This window comes from Physeter macrocephalus, chromosome 1 (genome assembly GCF_002837175.3).
Source record: "Physeter macrocephalus isolate SW-GA chromosome 1, ASM283717v5, whole genome shotgun sequence".
Classification (NCBI taxonomy): Eukaryota; Metazoa; Chordata; class Mammalia; order Artiodactyla; family Physeteridae; genus Physeter; species Physeter macrocephalus.
The window spans coordinates 47,305,098-47,321,832 of record NC_041214.2 but is presented as its reverse complement, the minus strand read 5'-3'; the positions used below and the strand labels follow the sequence as shown (position 1 = coordinate 47,321,832).

General features: G+C 37.1%; 1 non-coding gene across 1 annotated transcript; it reads left to right on the top strand.

Moving 5' to 3' along the window:
• Positions 1-2,147: 2,147 nt before the first annotated feature.
• LOC112061988 (small nucleolar RNA SNORA11) lies at positions 2,148-2,279 on the top strand. Its single transcript, XR_002890482.1, has one exon. It is a non-coding gene; the product is annotated as a small nucleolar RNA SNORA11 (small nucleolar RNA).
• Positions 2,280-16,735: the final 14,456 nt, after the last annotated feature.

The window sequence follows — 16,735 nt, the reverse complement described above, 5'->3', positions numbered from 1 at the left end:
ACATGGATCCAAATTTAATTAAATAGATGATAGAATAAAACCTTCTAGCTAATGTAATCAACAATATTGTTTTTTAAAAAAGTCATGAATAAGTAGGGTTTATCCCAGTAATGCAAGAAAGTTTTGATATCAGGAAATCTATCAGTGCAACATACCATAGTAAGGAATTAAAGAAGGAAAACGGTATGATTACTTCAATAGATGCTGAAAAAGTAATGGTAAATGTTTATCATTATTTTTTTATTAAAACACCCAGAAAACTAGAAATAGATTGAAGCTTCCTAAATTTGTAAATATCTGTATATCTAAAAAACAGTAACAAACAATATACAAAAATGGAAAAACCATAGACACATTCCAGTAAAGACTGTAATCAGGAAAAGAATGCTGTCACCACAACCATCAAGCATAGGACTTAAAGTCTTGTCCAATGGTATATGCAAAGCAAAAGAAATAAGAGGTGTAACCATTATTTCCCAGACATGATTATTTCCATTGAACACACAGAAGAATCAATAAACCTTTAAATTAATGACAGAGTACAGCCAGATTGGTAGATATACAGTTATTCCTCTAACCCTTGTGCACAGTTGGTGGGAATGTAAACTGGTGCAGCCACTGTGGACAACAGTATGGAGGTGTCTTGGAAGACTAAAACTAGAACTCCCATAGGACCCAGCATTTCCACTCCTGGGTATACAGGAAAGAAAAAAAAAACACTAACTGAAAAAGATACAAACATCCCCAGTGTTCACAGCAGCACTATTTACAGCAGCCAAGACGTGGAAACAACCTAACTGTCCATCAACAGAGGAATGGATAAAGAAGATGTGGTACATGTATACAGTGGAATACTACTCAGCCATAAAAAAGAACAAAATAATGTCATTTGCAGCAACATGGATGGACTTAGAGGGCATTATGCTAAGTGAAATAAGAGACAGAGAAAGACAAATACTGTATGATATTACTTGTATGTGGAATCTAAAAAAATTCCACAAACTAGTGAATATAACAAAAAAGGAGCAGATGCACAGATATAGAGAACAAACTAGTGTTACTGGGGAAGGGGCAACAAAGGGGGGTGAGGGGGAGGTACAAACTATCGGGTGTAAGATAGGCTATAATGATGTACAACACGAGGAACATAGCCAACATTTTGTAATAACTGTAAAGGGAAAGTAACATTTACAAATTGTATAAAACATTTAAAAATTAAGTTAAAAACTCATTCCTCTACACCAGCAATAACCAAATAGATGGTAAGATATAGACTATAGATAAGAAGATACAGATTACAGACAATATAAGGAAAAATAAGACATGGCTCAAAATAGCAATTAAAAATGTAAAGTATGTATCAGGATCAAACAGGGGAAGATAAACGATTTGTAGCTTTTCAATGGAGAAAATGAAAGTGGTGGATTGGTTTCAAAAGTGACGGAAGAGCTGAAGAGCAAGATATGGTACAGAGTGAGTAACTCAGACACCAGCGTCAAAAAGAACCCACCCCCACTGCTGAGTGGGGGAGGGGCGTATCATCAGGCAGCAGCTGGGACCAGGGGGGCCAAGGGGAACTGCAGCCTCAAAGGAGGCAGAGGGAATCACTGTGGCTTCTCTCTCCCTCTTGCCCCACAATCTCCCAGCCCTGCCTCTGGTCCCCTCATCCATCTGAGCAGGAGCCAGCAGTCGCGGAGCGGGGAAAGCAGGTCTCATCTCCTGACACTGCAGCTCCTTTCTGGTGGAACCACTTCACAGCTCTTGTGTTCACTGACAGCTTCCTGCATCACCTGGAAGTACAGGCTTCCAGCTCTTGCTAGGATCTTGATCCTCCCCATCTCTTTTTTGTTTTCCTTAACCCTGCCCACCAAACTGTAAAGAGTCTCTTCGCTAAACTTTTCAGTCCTCTGAGGGGCCATTTGTTTCCTGAATTAGAAATGCTAAGTAGGAAATGTTAACCAACACATAGTACACTAGTAAATCAGAGATTCCTCACACTCTGCTCCTAAACTGTATTTTCCTCCAGAATCACCTTCCACTGTCAGGAAAAAAAAAAAAAAAATTCAGACCCTAGATGAACAATGAGAGGATTCTTTCCTAAAATTTGAAATAAGATTTAATTTAGTCCATTAAAAATGCAACTCTCTGGGGTGTGCTCAGAGAAGGGGGCCTGAAGAAATATGGCTGTTCTGTTTACAACACACCTGACAGGAATCTGGGTTCATTGTGATAAGGGGCACAAAACTTGTGGCCTCCCTATGAACAGATACCCAACACGTGTCCCCTGAACCTCCACGTGGCTGCTGGGCAGGACCAGTGGGACAGGGCTCAATATTAGAAGGAAAACTACAGTATTTAGTGGGGGAGTTTGCCACCTAGACCCTTTCCGGTCCATGCGTGGGTGGGCCATGGGTGGTCTTATAGACATAAAGGCTTCAAACCTCTCTTTTCAAGGAAAAGAAAAAGAAAAAGAAAAAGAAAAAGAAAAAGAAAAAGAAAAAGAAAAAGAAAAAGAAAAAGAAAAAGAAAAAGAAAAAGACATTGTATATGCCAATCTGGAAAAGGCAAAATTATGGAGACAACAAAAAGATCAGTGGCTGCCAAGAGTTTGGGGGGAGAGGGGAGATGAATACGCAGAGGACAGAGTTTTTATGAGCAGTGAAAATACTTTGAATGACATTATAGTGATGGATGTATGTCATCCTACTTTTGTCCAAACCCATAGAATGTGCAACAGGATTCACTTCACTAAAGTGAGCCTTAAGGTGAACTGCGAACTTCGGTGATTATGTGTCAATGCAGTTCATCCTTGGTTTAAAAAAAAAAAAGGTACCACTCTGTTGATAATGGCTATGCATGTGAGGGGAGGGGGTATATAGGGAATTTCTGTACCTTCCTGTCAATTTTGTTGTAAACCTAAAACTGCGTAAAAAAAAAAATCTCAAAAAAAAAATTAACACTCAGGGCAGAAGTTTTTGGCAAAACTTTCGTTTCATTTTAAATATGTATACATATTATATATGTGTGTGTTTGTTGGACTGTGATGTAAAACGTATTTTTTAGATCAAAAAAGTTTGCAGGCCACTGTAGTTAAGTCATACTGGCTAATAAAAGCACAAATTAACCTCAAAATAAAAAATGCAACTTTCTTTTCAAAACTTCTTCCTCCAGTTACAAAAGTACTTCAACAGCAGTTTGACATTTGTGTTTCCTTCCTTAAGCAGCATTGAAAGGGTGAAGAGCTTTAAAAAACAACCAAAACATAAATAAAACTGTAAAAGTCCTCTGTAGGACACACTGCACCAAGTGCTTCCAATCACTGGTCTCCAATGACTGTCAAACAAAAATTCTGTTTAATTTTTTTCTCTGTTTTAATCTTCTTGACTTTGAATTTTTTAAAATGAATAATTTAGAGAAGGCTGAAGTTGTCATCAGTAAATTTTATTGTTCCTTTTTAGATAGCTATACTATGTGGCATAAGTGCATTCATAATAGATATTTTCATTCATTACAGATATTCTCAATTTCTGAACAAATTCCTTGAAAAGAGTGAAAAGAGTTATGTGTCAATTTCATAGAAGATATTGTGAATTAAATCATTTCTGTATGCAGGGAAAAATCTAAATCTACCAACATTAATGCTATGTGTCACTTTTAGTATTAGAGTTTTACTCCTATTCTTGAAATACTTCCATCTGTACTCTCAAGACCCTGCTACCAACCCAAACAGCTCCCTTGTCTAAATTGTTTTTTCTTCCTGTATCATTGACTGGTATCTTGATTGTCAATTTAGATAAAATTAAATTGATTTTATAGAGTTTGGTGGTATATGTTCAGGCTACTTCTGGTAGAAATTTTACTATATACCTCCTTGGTGAAAGTTCAAGCCACTTAGGTCATAAAATGGACAAAAAAGTCTCTGGATCCCTTGTGAGTCTCTTTATTTCCTTAAGGGAATACTCTCAAAGGCCTTTTTCAGTGAAAAAAAAAAGTTGATGATTAATTTTTTAAAAAAACTAACGCAGTATCTTCATTCTATGTTGTAAAATGTCTAAATTCAGAGTCACTTTCTTCATCACAAGCTGTATGTTCATCATAGTTTGATTTGTACATATAAGAGTAGCTACTGGATAGAGCTGAAATTTTTTTTTAAATCTGTGAAAGAATAATTCAACCTTGCAAGTTACTCTCTATCATTACGAAGAAGAACTTGACCCAAGATTTTTCCTTATGATGTTCCATTACTTTTCCTCCAAGAAGGACAATAATTCAATTCTGACTTGAGAGATTCCAAGTAACTCCTTCAACTGTCTATGCTGTTTACAGAGTAGAGGAAGAATTTAAGGCTATTTTCCATTTTCTAGAAATGTGTTGTTTTTGTGTGTGTGTTAAAAATATCCTATTAAACACTCTGAGAAGACAGAGAAGCTAATGTTTCAGACAAGGTGTCTCTTTGAAGGGTGCCACATCCGTTGATGTTTTCAAGGGCACTGTGGCGTCACAGTCAGGAATCACACCCACAGTAAAATCTTACAGACCTGGCCCTATCTGTATAAGAAACCTATTTTTTTTTTACTTGATTCTGTTATTTCTGGCAAATACTCATATATTGTAGAAAACTACTTTACACAATTGGACTTTAACCATGGGTGGTCTTATAGACATAAAGGCTTCAAACCTCTCTTTTCAAGGAAAAGAAAAAGAAAAAGAAAAAGAAAAAGAAAAAGACATTGTATATGCCAATCTGGAAAAGGCAAAATTATGGAGACAACAAAAAGATCAGTGGCTGCCAAGAGTTTGGGGGGAGAGGGGAGATGAATACGCAGAGGACAGAGTTTTTATGAGCAGTGAAAATACTTTGAATGACATTATAGTGATGGATGTATGTCATCCTACTTTTGTCCAAACCCATAGAATGTGCAACAGGATTCACTTCACTAAAGTGAGCCTTAAGGTGAACTGCGAACTTCGGTGATTATGTGTCAATGCAGTTCATCCTTGGTTTAAAAAAAAAAAAGGTACCACTCTGTTGATAATGGCTATGCATGTGAGGGGAGGGGGTATATAGGGAATTTCTGTACCTTCCTGTCAATTTTGTTGTAAACCTAAAACTGCGTAAAAAAAAAAATCTCAAAAAAAAAATTAACACTCAGGGCAGAAGTTTTTGGCAAAACTTTCGTTTCATTTTAAATATGTATACATATTATATATGTGTGTGTTTGTTGGACTGTGATGTAAAACGTATTTTTTAGATCAAAAAAGTTTGCAGGCCACTGTAGTTAAGTCATACTGGCTAATAAAAGCACAAATTAACCTCAAAATAAAAAATGCAACTTTCTTTTCAAAACTTCTTCCTCCAGTTACAAAAGTACTTCAACAGCAGTTTGACATTTGTGTTTCCTTCCTTAAGCAGCATTGAAAGGGTGAAGAGCTTTAAAAAACAACCAAAACATAAATAAAACTGTAAAAGTCCTCTGTAGGACACACTGCACCAAGTGCTTCCAATCACTGGTCTCCAATGACTGTCAAACAAAAATTCTGTTTAATTTTTTTCTCTGTTTTAATCTTCTTGACTTTGAATTTTTTAAAATGAATAATTTAGAGAAGGCTGAAGTTGTCATCAGTAAATTTTATTGTTCCTTTTTAGATAGCTATACTATGTGGCATAAGTGCATTCATAATAGATATTTTCATTCATTACAGATATTCTCAATTTCTGAACAAATTCCTTGAAAAGAGTGAAAAGAGTTATGTGTCAATTTCATAGAAGATATTGTGAATTAAATCATTTCTGTATGCAGGGAAAAATCTAAATCTACCAACATTAATGCTATGTGTCACTTTTAGTATTAGAGTTTTACTCCTATTCTTGAAATACTTCCATCTGTACTCTCAAGACCCTGCTACCAACCCAAACAGCTCCCTTGTCTAAATTGTTTTTTCTTCCTGTATCATTGACTGGTATCTTGATTGTCAATTTAGATAAAATTAAATTGATTTTATAGAGTTTGGTGGTATATGTTCAGGCTACTTCTGGTAGAAATTTTACTATATACCTCCTTGGTGAAAGTTCAAGCCACTTAGGTCATAAAATGGACAAAAAAGTCTCTGGATCCCTTGTGAGTCTCTTTATTTCCTTAAGGGAATACTCTCAAAGGCCTTTTTCAGTGAAAAAAAAAAGTTGATGATTAATTTTTTAAAAAAACTAACGCAGTATCTTCATTCTATGTTGTAAAATGTCTAAATTCAGAGTCACTTTCTTCATCACAAGCTGTATGTTCATCATAGTTTGATTTGTACATATAAGAGTAGCTACTGGATAGAGCTGAAATTTTTTTTTAAATCTGTGAAAGAATAATTCAACCTTGCAAGTTACTCTCTATCATTACGAAGAAGAACTTGACCCAAGATTTTTCCTTATGATGTTCCATTACTTTTCCTCCAAGAAGGACAATAATTCAATTCTGACTTGAGAGATTCCAAGTAACTCCTTCAACTGTCTATGCTGTTTACAGAGTAGAGGAAGAATTTAAGGCTATTTTCCATTTTCTAGAAATGTGTTGTTTTTGTGTGTGTGTTAAAAATATCCTATTAAACACTCTGAGAAGACAGAGAAGCTAATGTTTCAGACAAGGTGTCTCTTTGAAGGGTGCCACATCCGTTGATGTTTTCAAGGGCACTGTGGCGTCACAGTCAGGAATCACACCCACAGTAAAATCTTACAGACCTGGCCCTATCTGTATAAGAAACCTATTTTTTTTTTACTTGATTCTGTTATTTCTGGCAAATACTCATATATTGTAGAAAACTACTTTACACAATTGGACTTTAAGTATATCTTTAATATATAATATTCACTTCAGGGCTTCCCTGGTGGCGCAGTGATTGCGCGTCCGCCTGCCGATGCAGGGGAACTGGGTTCGCGCCCCGGTCTGGGAGGATCCCACATGCCGCGGAGCGGCTGGGCCCGTGAGCCATGGCCGCTGAGCCTGCGCGTCCGGAGCCTGTGTTATTTTAACGAAGGTTATATATATATATATATATATATATATATATATATATATAATATTCACTTCAAAAAGCTATCTCCTGGTGTTCCTCAACACAAAGATCAGCAAGGATAATTTTTTATCTACCATACTTTAGCAAATGTTTAAATACGTATCTAAGTTCAAGGTCATAGGCTTCTGCGGCTAATAATCAAGTCACAAGTTGGGATGACAGAAGCGTTCCCATCTGCTTCATTCACTGCCAAGGTCATTGTGAGGAGCTCAGGGAAAAGCTGAGTCTGTTAAAGATCTTAATAATTTTGGGTCGGGCATAATTTTCATCACCATCATGGGTTATTCAGCGATATGAGTGGAATTTAAGGAAATGAAGCCAGCAAGTATTGACTTCCATTCTAGAAGATTGTTAGTGAAAAAGTGGAAGGCAGAGGAAGGTAGAACACAAAGAAGTAAACATAGTCATAAAAACATATTATTTAAGTTACCTGGAGAAGCGAAATTTCAATTTGAATTAGTCTTAGAGCAAGGTTCTTCCACTATGGCCCTAATGACATTTTGGACTGGATAATTCTTTGCCTTGGGGATCCGCCTTGTGCATTGTAGAATGCTGAGCAGCATCCCTGGTCTCTAATCAATAGGAAACAGTAGCACCCCATGCCACAGATTGTGACAAACACATCTCCAGGCATTGCCAAATATCTCCTGGAAGGACAGATCACTCCCAGTTGGGAAACAGTGGCTTAGAGAAAGGAATATTTCCTTCGAGAAAGGAATAGACGAGTTCAAGAAAGTGACCATGAAAGAAAGGTAAGTGGTGGAGCAGTGTTCAAAACATACAGATGAGATCAAAATCACTTACGTAAGAACTCATATTGGAGGGGGAAAATGACAGAATAATAGAGGAACAACGGTATAGGGAAAGGATGGGAGGATAAGTGAAGAGGTTTTAGATAAGAGAGGTGACAAGCTGAAGAAACTTCTTATTTGAGAAAAGCAGACAGAGGGGGCCCAGGTGGGAATCAAGAATTGAGATAGGAGTAGCCCATCCTGGAAAATAAGTAGGAGGAGAACTAGTTGTCAAATGGGTCATGGCTCTATGAGAACACTGAGGCTCTATGGACAGGAGTCAATCAGAAGAAATCGGCTGACCCTCTTGGAAGACTCAGCCAGTCATAATTGTCCTATCACCTTCTCCTGGAAAACTCAGCTTTGAGAAGTACAGCTAAAGGAACCGATTTTGTTATTCACCAGAAATTGGAAATTAGCAAAGCTCACAAGCCAGAAAGTCAAAGGAGAAAGTATTTCTGTGTAGCTATCACAAACATTAATTTCAGTGCTACACCAGAGAAGCAGGAAGGCTCAGGTAAGTAATAAAGGGGTGGGAAATAAGGGAGGGGAGGTTTCCCAGTGAGGGAGAAGGGCAGGTTCTGTAAGAGTATCAATGAGAGACAGAAATGGACATCATGGTCCAAAAGCTGCATATCAGAGCTAGGAATCTTCACCAGTTCCAGGTGAAACAAAGAGCCAGAGAAGCTGTTACAAAATGAGAAGGAGTCAACATATTGGAAAAGTCATAAACACTGACACTAAAATAACCAAAAAAAAAAAAAAAAAAAAGGTTAGGAAAAGAAGGGTAGAAAAATAAATATAAATGATGATAACAGAAACAATGCCCTTAAACTCAAGAACATTTTAAACTTTCAAATAATTAACTATGTTGACTTTTAAAAGAACTTTAATCTATCATCTGTATCCAAAAATACTAAGTCAAAATGTTCTATAAAGTTCCCACAAAATAAATTACTCAAACTTTAAATACAGTTAACAATTTTTCTTCAAATTTGGCTTCCTTTTCATTTCTCATTAAGAGCTGAAATCCTGCCAAAGTTGAAATGTATAGTTTTACCTATTTTTAGTTAAAGTTTAAAGACATTTTCCTGATTTTTTTTCATTGCCTCTCATGCAAAAAGATTTTGGATAACCTGTTCAGGGTTCCCTCAAATAGGCTAGGATTTTGTTCAAGCAAGAAAATTTCAACCTCACTACCATTCTTTAGTTAATTTTTCCAGTAAAAATTTTTGTTTCATTTTTCTGATCCTCTTCATCAGAGAAGTGGAGCAATGTGGGGAAAATAGTGTTTAAGTTACTTGTTTAAACTTATTCCTTTACATTTAAGTAAACTACTTTGACTTTTAACTACTGTTAATGCAACATTGAAGACTAGATTTCAGATGAAACTTAGCTATAGAGGAAAGAACTGACCTCTAAACTAGGCAAGTAGGAAGGAAGCTAATCTGATATTTCTGTTTAAACTGTGTCTATAAATGACTACTAAATCAGACTCTCACTCTTAAGAAATGTTTTCAATTTTTACTTTCTATAGTTTGTTAGAAAAACAAAGTCTACTGAATGTGATTTTTTTTTTTTTTTTTTTTGTGGTATGCGGGCATCCCTCTGCCGTGGCCTCTCCCGTTGCGGAGCACAGGCTCCGGACGCGCAGGCTCAGCGGCCATGGCTCACGGGCCCAGCCGCTCCGCGGCATGTGGGATCCTCCCAGACTGGGGCGCGAACCCGGTTCCCCTGAATCGGCAGGCGGACGCGCAATCACTGCGCCACCAGGGAAGCCCTGAATGTGATTTTTAAGCTAAATATTCTCCTACCCTTATTCTGATCCTTCCCTGTTACCTTCCTTAACGCTCATCACATTAAAGCCAGTCTTTTGTAGTGATTTCCATTTCTTCAATTTTGATAAATACAAATTAATCACTAATAAATAGAGGTCATAATCATTAATAAATAATTCAAACTGGCCATCACTACAACCAAAGTATGGAAACAAAAGCAAATCATCCAAACTGACTTACAGGTTTTTTTTTTTGTTTTTTTTTTGTGGTACGCGGGCCTCCCACTGCCGCGGCCTCCCCCGTTGCGGAGCACAGGCTCCGGACGCGCAGGCTCAGCGGCCGTGGCTCACGGGCCCAGCCGCTCCGCGGCATGTGGGATCCTCCCGGACCGGGGCACGAACCCGCGTCCCCCGCATCGGCAGGTGGACTCCCAACCACTGTGCCACCAGGGAAGCCCCTGACTTACAGTTTTACTGAAGGTATGTTGACTACAGTAAGATCCAGAAATTCCACTTAGAGATATATATCTGAGATAAATAAGTATGTATGTTCACCAAAAAGCATGTTCAAAAATGTTCATAGTAGTGTTATACAGAATACCCCAAAACTGAAAAGAATCCAAATGTATCTTTTTTACTGCAGTAAAAAAGGTTAAATAATAAACAAATTTGGCAATGTGGCAGGATACAAGATAAGTATTTTTAGACATCTGACAAGGGGTTAATATCCAAAATATACAAATTGACATAAAAAATCAATGACCTGATTTTAAAATGGGCAGAGGACCTGAATAGACATTTTTCTAAAGAACATGTACAAATGGCCAACAGGCACATGAGAAGATGCTCAACATCACCAATCCTAAGGGAAATGCAAATCAAAACCACAATGATAGGGAATTCCCTGTGGCCCAGTGGTAAAGAATCTGCCTTCCAATGCCGGGGACGCAGGTTCGATCCCTGGTTGGGGAACTAAGATCCCACATACCGTTTGGCAACTAAGCCTAGCGCACGACAGCTACTGAGTTCGTGAGCCTCAATTAGAGAGCCCGTGTGCCTTAAACGACAGAGCCCACATGCTTTGGAGCCCGCGTGCCACCTGGGTGCCACAACAAAGAGCCCTCGAGGCAACAAAAGATCCCGCATGCCTCAGTGAAGATCCCGTGTGCTGCAACTAAGACCCAACGCAGCCAAACAAATAAATAATTTTTTTTTTTTAAAAAAGCACAGTGATATACCACTTATACCTGACAAAATGGCTATCTTCAAAAAGACAATGAACAACAAGTGTTTGTGGGGTTGTGAGGAAAGGGAACACTTGTACACTGCTGGTGGGGAGGTAACTTGGTGCATCCACTGTGGAAAAGAGTATGGAGGTTCTTCAAGCAATTAAAAATAGAACAATAGAAAAATACAATCCAGCAATTTCACTTCTTGGTATTTACTAAAGAAAACAAAAACACTAATTTGAAAAGATATAGGCACACCAGTATTTATTGCAGAGTTATTTACAATAGTCATGATACGGAAGCAACTCAAGTATCCATCGATAGATGAATGGACAAAGAAGATCTGGCATGTATATGCAACGGAATATTACTCCAACATAAAACAAAAAGAAATTCTTGCCATTTGAGACAACATGGAGGACATTATGCTAAGTGAAATAACTCAGACAGAGAAAGACAAATACTATATGATCTCACTTATATGCAGAATCTAAAAACCAAAATAAGCAAAGCATAATGAAAAGACTCACAGATACAGAGAACAAGCGGGTATTTGCCAGAGGGGCTGGGTGTCAGAAGGGCAAAAATAGGTGAAGAGGATAGACTAAAAGGTAGAAACCTCTAGTTATAAAATAAATAAGCCACAGGTATGTAATATATAGCATAAGGAATATGATAATATTGTAGTAACTTTGTATGGGGAAAGATGTACTATACGTATCATGGTGATTATTTCATAATGTATTGATATTTAAATGTCAAATCACTATGAATATGATCAGTAATATTGTAGTAACTTTGTATGGGGAAAGATGTACTATACGTATCATGGTGATTATTTCATAATGTATTGATATTTAAATGTCAAATCACTATGTAGTGCACCTGAAACTAACATAATATTGTACGTCAACTATATTTCAACAATAATAAATAAATAAATAAATATTATCAGACTCTGGGAAAAAAGGTGAAAAGACAACACACAGAATGGGAGATAATATTTGCAAAATATTATCAAGACCCAAAAGGGACTTGTATCTGGAATACAAAGAGAAAGTTAAAACTCAAAAATAAAAAACACAGAAGTGAAAGAGTGGCATGGACTTATAAATACTACCAAATGTAAAATAGATAGCTAGTGGGAAGCAGCCACATAGGACAGGGAGATCACATCCGTGCTCTGGGACCACCTAGAAGGGAGGGATAGGGAGGGTGTGAGGGAGATGCAAGAGGGAGGAGATACATGGATATATGTATATGTAAGGCTGATTCACTTTGTTAGCGTCCGGAGCCTGTGCTCCGCAACGGGAGAGGCCACAGCAGAGGGAGGCCCGCATACCCAAAAAAAAAAAAAAAAAGTTTTAAAATAGGTAAATGATCTGAATAGATATTTCTCCAAAGAAGGTATACAAATAGCCAATAAGCACATAGAAAATGCTCATCATTAGTCATTAGGAAGATGTAAATTAAAACCACAGCGAGACTCCTCCTCACACCTACTAGGCCTGCTATAACCAAAAAGATGTACAATAGCTACTGCTGGTGAGGACATGGAGGGGCTGGAACACTCACACATAGCTAGTGGGAATGGATTATGGTGCAGCCACTGTGGAAAACAGTTTGCTCAAAATGCTAACCATAGATAACAACACAGCAGTTGCCCTCCTGTCGATAGACCCTAAGAAATGTCTACACAAAAACTTGTATAAAAATGTTCACGGCTGCATTATTCATAATGGCCAAAAAGTGGAAACAACCCAAATGTCCATCAACTGGTAAATGAATAAACACAATGTGGTACATTCATAAATTGGAATAGTATTCAGCATTTAAAAATACTGATATTATGCTATAACAAGGATGAATCTTGAAAGCATGGTGCTTAGTGAATAAAAGCCAGTCACAAAGACCACATATTATATAAATCCATTTATATGAAATATCCAGATCGGGCAAATCTATAGAGATGGAAAGTAGATTAGTGGTTGCTTGGGCAGGTTTGGGAGGGGAGTGGGGAATGACTGCTAATGTGTGTGGGATTTCTTTGGGGATGTTAAAAATGTTTAAAATTAGATTTTGGTGACAGTTGCATAACTCTTTGAATATACCAGAAAACACTGAACTCTGTACTTTAAATGGGTAAATTGTATCCTTTGTGGAATAAATGTCAATAAAGCTGTTTTTTTTTTAAAAAAAAAACGAGACCCAGCTATGATATACACATTAGAAATGAATCTTACAGACATTTTTGTGAGCAAAAGAAGCCAGACACAAAAGAGTATGCACAGTATGAATCCATGTACATGAAGTTCAAGAACTGATCTGGGAGAATAAATGTTGGCCAAGGAAAGGCACAAGAGAACCTTCTGGGCTGCTGGAAATGTTCTATATCTTGACTTGGATGGTTGTTACATAGTCATAGCCATATATATTTCATCAATCTCTATTCAGTATTAGTACACATTATACTCTTTACAGTTTATAAAACGTTAAAAGAAATAAACAACTACTGTGTGTTAGCACTTTCTTGGTCAGCTAGATGTAGTGAAATGGTAGATTGGTGTGCTGTTAAGAAGACAAGATCTAGAGTTTAAAATCCTTTATTACAGTATTGGTTACCCATTCCCTGACTAGGAGATCTTGTATAAGTTACTTAAAATGTATAATTCTCTCAGTGTTAAAATGAAGATGATGATAACACCTGCCTGAAAGTTGCCTTGGTAGAGAATGCATAAGAAAGTATTTTATAAACTGCAAATATTAGTAGATTTATTATAACTTCATGGAGAATGCAAAATTCACATATTTTCAAATAAACATGTAGAGGAGTTTTCTAGAACTTTCTTAATTTAGACTCCTAGTATAACAACATTTACTAAATTATGCTTTGTACTAATACAATTGGACTATAGTGAAGACATAAAAGAAATAGTCCAGTGGAACTCATTGTTGTATTTTTTGGTAAGGAAGTTTTTTGCTCCATTTCCTAATGAAGATACTTTCATGAAGATCCATAGGAGAAGTTTCCATATTTTTATATCACCTGATAACTGACTGATTCTTTTTTTTATTAATTAATTTATTTTTGGCTGCATTGGGTCTTCGTTGCTGTGTGTGGGCTTTCTCTAGTTGTGGCGAGCAGGGGCTACTCTTCATTGTGGTGCACAGGCTTCTCTTTGAGGTGGCTTCTCTTGTTGCGGAGCACAGGCTCTAGGTGTGCAGGCTTCAGTAGTTGTGGCTCGTGGGCTCTAGAGTGCAGCAGGATCAGTCGTTGTGGCGCATGGATTTAGTTGCTCCGTGGCATGTGGGATCTTCCCTGACCAGGGTTCGAACCCGTGTCCCCTGCATTGGCAGGCAGATTCTTAACCACTGTGCCACCAGAGAGGCCCTGACAGATTCTCTGACTTCTGAAAATTGATGATATTTTTATCTTTAAAATGTCTCCAAAAAAAAAAATTAGAGGAAAATGCATGGCCTGTGCCTAACAGGGAATGGGGCTTCTCTACATGCATTTTGTACATTGTTGTCACTCAGCTTTATTCTACTTTTCCTATTTGTATTCTCCCTTTGCTTCAGTTCTCTGACTTACTTTAACTTGTTTTACCTCCTTGTGTATACCTGAGAAGTCTATTTCAAATCATCTTTAGAAGTGGATGTTATAATGAACAAACAACAACAACAAAATAATTTAATTAAATCATAATCCAATTTGTTAATCTCTCCACTACAGAATCAAAAACACAGATAATGATACAATAAGAAATACCCAGATATAAGTACAGGTATCCTATTTCACAGAATTTGCTGAAGGAGCTTTTTTGTGCCCTTTATGCTTATTTTAATACCAGAAGTCTACTGCCTGGACTGAAATCCTCAGAAGGTCAGGGATTTGGGACCATTCTGTTTCAGTACGGGGGCCTGCCTCACGGTTAGTACTTAATTAAGGCTTGTTAATTTAATTAGTACTGCCTCTAAAATGTAGTCTTTCACTTCCTCAGAGCCATGGCTACAATTACACCAAATTTCTTTCAAACTACCATGAAAATGTAAGTTATAAATGCATGGTTTATGTGAAAGGGAGAATGAAGAGCAAAGTATCTCACTGATACTGGGCAAACCAGATATTCTTTTAGTTTTCTTTGTTGTTTGTTTGTTTTTTACTATAGATAATAAAACAGTACGGTTCCATATGGAATTTTCCATGTAAAACACTTGTTAAAGTCTACAAATGAGATGCTTGATTATTCTTTCCTGACATAAGTATAAAGTATTACTATTAAGTAACATACAACTTAATTTTTTATAAAGTAAGTCATTCCTTTATCCTTTAAATCAGGCAGTGATCTTGATATTTCAATTTCACATGAAGTATCCAGGTTGTACTTCATGGAAAAGATGGTGAAGAAATTTCTTAAAAAGACATATATGGATGGGAGAACAGGAGAAGAGAGAACAATAAAAATATTGTAAGCTGGGAAGCAGATGGATGAGCAGTGGTTAGTTTAGCAGGACTGGAGCCTGAGCTGGCAGTGGGGAACACTGAGAACCTACTTCATCCCCACCGCAGAATTCTCAAAGGACGCAGACACTTTGAGAGCAATAGACCCTTCTGGAGTAGCGTGAAGGAGAGAGAGGCCTGGGTAAAGGGATTGAAAGAAGCAGTCACTCTCCCAGAGATCCCAACACTCCCTGCCATGGAGGGAAACCCAGAAGACTATCAATCTATTACCCTCAAGAGAGGGTGAATGGAAGGCCTTTGTACCAGGGATGCCAGGCATAGTTGAGGGTATAATCTTTGAACCAAAAAAATGGGGGATTAAGTGAAAATATGCCCCCTGAATATGCTGAAATTCCCAACCTTCAGAACACTGGCAGCCAGACCAGAATGCTCTAGACAGAAGATTAGAAAACTCTTCTCTGAGGAATCAACCAGGCCAAGAGTAAAGATATAAAATATTTACATCGGGATGTCCCAATAAACAAATAGGTAGACCACTCTATACTGAGACTAAATGTCAGCCAGCTCCACTCTCATGCTAAAAGCTTATAGTCAGCTTTTAGTATATAAAACTGCAACCTTTTATGTATTCACCTTTTACCCTCTCTAAATTAGTTTAATAGTTGTAGATAATAGTTGTTTGTAGATTCCTTAGAATATTCTACACAGTCAATCATGACATCTTTGAATAGAGATAGTTTTACTTACTTTTCAGATCTTTTTGCATTTTATTCTCTTTCTTGCCTAATTGTGAAGGTTAGGCTTTCCAGTACAATGTCAAATATAAGGGGTGAGAGTTAGTATTCTTGCCTTGCTCCTGATCTTAGGGAGAAAGCATTTAATTTTTCAACATTAAATACAATATTAGCAATAGGTTTTCCATATATACCCTTTATCAGATTGAGGAAGTCCCATTTTCTAATCTGATGAAATGTTTTATCATGAATGAATATTGAATTTTTTCAAACATTTTTCTACATCTATTGAAATGATAATGTGCTTTTTCTCCTTTATTAAGTGAATTATATTGATTGATTTTCAAACATTAAATCAACTTTGCCTTCCTGGACTTATATGTTAACATTTTGTTAAAAATCTTTCTGTCTCTGTTCACGAGGCTTACTGGTATGTACGTATGGATGTATTTTTAGTGTTCTTGTCTGGTCTCAGTATCAGGGTGATATTGACTTCAGAACTGAGTTTAATAGAGCCATCATCCTCTATTTCTTGAAAGATTTTGTGTAATGTTGGTATTATTTCTTCCTTAAATGCTCAATACAATTCACCAATTGAATCATCTGGGCCCGAGTTTTCCAATCAGCTTTCTAGTCTTCTGTGCTTAAACACAGACATACAGACATCCAAGGAGTCCTCC